The following is a 3,917-nucleotide window of genomic DNA, read 5'->3' as shown; positions in this document are numbered from 1 at the left end:
CTGGACGTGTTATTTTATTTTACTCATTTTTTACTTTGAACCATGTGCCTTTACTTTTACTTTTTACTTTGCTTTACTTACTTTTACTGGTTTCTTTTACTAGTTTCTTTTATTCGTTTTACCCTTTTACTCATCTTTTACCAGAACTTTTACTTTTTACTTTTCTGTTTTTACGATATTTTCATTTACTTTTCTCCATGCTCCCTTTTACCTCTACTCCTTGTTTGTGTTATTTTACGTATTTGAACTTAGATGCCAGTTCTTTTTACTGTTTTTAAGCCCTTCTGGCATATTTCTTTAGCAATCATTTCAGCCCTTCTGGCAAGTTTTACTGCTTCTGGCATATCTTAATAAGCCCTTCTGGCACGTCATTTTTTTTACATTTTAATTTCAGTTATTTTGGTGCCTTCTGCACATTGGTTGTTTTACAATTCATTTTAGGATTTATTTTTGTATCATTTTATGTACCATCTTCATATTGGTCACGCTCCTGGTAGACCTGCATCTACGGGGATAATTAGGCTTGTGAGATGTTGGTTCCTAGCCTTCAGCTTGGTCCCATCACCCCCTTTGCGAGGAACGAACGGGGCCCTCATTTTCATTGGCCCCTAAGCCTGAAGCCTTTCACCTCACGGGTGGCTTCCTTTGGGTTCCTCATTCACATAACCTTACAAAGTCGTCTTTGATTTTGTGTTTGATTTTTCTTTTGATGCATATGGTAAATGATTTTTCTTTTGATGCATATGGTAAATCCTACATCACCCTCGTTTAGTATGTTTCTTTGGTAGACGTAGTAGCCAAAGATCTTTATCATCTCGTTGTTCTGGAGACAGTGAGTATTGATTAATATGATGTCTTGGTCTTCTAACAGATATGTGTTCGCGAGTTTGTGTTTTCTCGTGCGCCAATTTAGGACGTTGTGTTAAGTACATGCTGTGTTCATAAGTGCCTCATACTATGTCAGGGTCTGTAGAAGACCCTGGCAGTGTGTCGTTCGCCTCTCGTCCCGTTTGTGCTGCCGTTGAATGCTTCTTCCGCACACTGTATCTTATAAACACATGGTTCTTCTGTGGATCTGATCTCTGATAATTTGGTCGTCGTATATGTCAGGATGGCAGTAAGTGTACTTTGTTAATTTTGCCTGAATGAACTGTGAGGCCTCTGAATGCGATGGTCTCTTGGGAATGAACCCGATGCTTCCTACTCTCGCTCGTAATCTAATCTCTGGCAGCATCACTCTCGTCGCGCTAGCTTTCCTTTTGGGTTGTCTCCCTGGTTTCGGGCGGGTTTCTTGGTGACGGATCGGGCGTAATCCTGGTTGCCATCAGTCTGCCCTCGCTACGACGTTTCTTCGTTCGCCGTTTTCTTTGCAGCTGTTTCTTGGGTTGGCGATGATTCTCTGCCTCTTTTGTTTGATTCGCGTTCCATGGCTCTTTCCCTGTCAACTGCTTCTGCGCTCATAATTGTATTAGTGCCCATTAGTACACCGTGTTTCTCTGACATTGTTTTGAGATGGGAATCTGACTCTAGGGATGTTTATTAGGTCATACATCTCATAGACTGTTGTCTGGAAGCTGCATGGCTCATTGGCTTCCTGAATGTATGCAAATACGATTGCACTCATAATGCTTGCCGCTGCATTCGGGGGTAAGGATTTCAGTATTGCCTCGGGATTGACAGCGGTAATTGTTCTATTTTCTAGATAGTGAGTTGCTACTGCGAGTTGTTACTGCCCTTGCATCGCTTCCCTGGGTAAACGAGGGGTGGCGCTTGTTTAGCCCCTAAGTGCCTGTCTCTCTTGTATAGGCCGTTCATTTATTATGCTCTTCCTGGTTGGGCATTTGGCGGCTAGTATACGGTGATCACCGTTGCAATTTGGACATTTCTTTTTGTTATCATTGCAATTTTGTAGGTGTGATCCTTTGCAGCGCACACTGAGCAAGCTCTATAGGTTTCCGGCTCATGACAGTCTTTTATTATATGATCATATTTGTAGCACCTATAGCATGAAATTAGATTTATGAAAGTATCTTTTTTTTTTATAAACCTTGAGGGAATGGACTGATGCAATAACAGCATTCCGGTTTCCAGAGCTATTTTTTGCCATTTGGGCTGTTTCGAACTGCACTTTGATGATTGTTGGCGCGTTGAGGAGCTTAATTACCTGTTCGACCTTTACCCAGACGTTCTTTCTTTTGGATAATTTATAGTTTCTCTTCTTAGTCAATGATTTGTCAGTCAATGTTTCGGATAGTTTCATTTTCATGGCGTTATATACTGATGTCTTGGAGGGAAAAGAGGAAAGGATGAAAGAATAAGAAGGGATAAAGGGAAGGAGTAAGAGTAGACAGGAAAAGGGTGGAGATGGAAAGGAGAATGAAAGAGATAGAGTAACAGGAAAAAGTGAAAAAGGGAAAGGAGAGAGAAGGGGGAGTAGGAGAAAGTCAATGTGTGTGTGTGAGTAACAGAGAGAGAGACGGGGGAAGGACAAAGACAGTCACAGAGACATAGAGAGAATGGATAAATAGAGAGACCAAGAGTAAAAGGGGGGATAGAGAGAGGGAGAAATAGATACAAAGAGTCACAGAGAGGCTGAGACAGATAGATAGAGAGAGAGGGAAAGGGAAAGAGAGAGAGGGTTGGGTAGGGGAAGAGAGACAGATATCTAGACAGATAGACGGAGAGAGACAGAGACAGACAGACAGGGAACAAGGGAGATGAGTAGACAGAGAGACAAGGGGGGAGGCGAAAGAGAGAATGTGTGTGTAAGTAACCGAGAGAGGGATACACACACACACACACACACAATATATATATATATATATATATATATATATATATATATATATATATATATATATATAATATATTGTGTGTGTGTTGAGAGAGAGAGAGAGAGGGTAAATCAGAGGAATAAATTAATAAAAATACAGGTAAACAGACAGAGACATAGAAAGATATTTTTCGATATATATAGAGAAAAAAGCTCTTGCAATAACGATAAAATGATATCGTAGCTAAGGCGATATCGATGCCAGTACAAAAGTATCGATCGAAACACATGTACATGTGTGTGTGTGCGTGCGCTTGTCTGCGTGTGTATATGTGCACACGCACACACACACACACACACACACACACACACACACACACACACACGCATATATATATATATATATATATATATATATATATATATATATATTTGTGTGTGTACATAAAAATATATTCATTATAAGTGTATGTATACACACTGACACGTATGTGTTTGTGTGCGCACGTACACACACATAAGTGTGTTTTTATTTATAAATGTGTGTATGTGTAGACATTTATATATGTGTGTGCACATATATGTGCACACACATGTATGTGTGTGTAGATACACATATATTTATATATATGTGTATGTGTGCACATATATAATAATATTTATATATGTGCTTCTGTGTGTGTGTGTGCACATACGCCTGTGTGTGTATGTGTGTACACATGGATATGCATGTGTGTGTGTGTGTTTGTTTGTGTGTGTGGGCGCACACAATACTTTGTATCACAGTCACAGGATATTAAACAAAGAGCAAAATTCACAAGGGATCTTGATAATATTATCCACTTTATTCCATGTGGAACTAATAAAGATAAAAGCTAGATAAAATAACGATATAGAATAGATACATAGCTTGTCAGATGCAGTTTCATGTCGGCGGGCGATGTAATATCCCCATACAAAACTGCTTCAAACTCGATAACAAAGGAATTTCACCAACTCATCAACTTCACCCTTACCTCCAAGGGAGTTCCCTCACATTCCTGGGGATTGTTCCCAGTTGCCGTGTTAGCCTTGACAAATGCTAAAAAAGGTTAGTTCTTCGTGTTTACATTTAAACAAAGCAATCGTGTTAATTGGCTGGTGA

This window comes from Penaeus vannamei, chromosome 16 (assembly GCF_042767895.1).
Source record: "Penaeus vannamei isolate JL-2024 chromosome 16, ASM4276789v1, whole genome shotgun sequence".
In the NCBI taxonomy this organism is placed as follows: domain Eukaryota; kingdom Metazoa; phylum Arthropoda; class Malacostraca; order Decapoda; family Penaeidae; genus Penaeus; species Penaeus vannamei.
The sequence above is the reverse complement of the archived record's forward strand: the minus strand, read 5'-3'. Positions refer to the sequence as shown.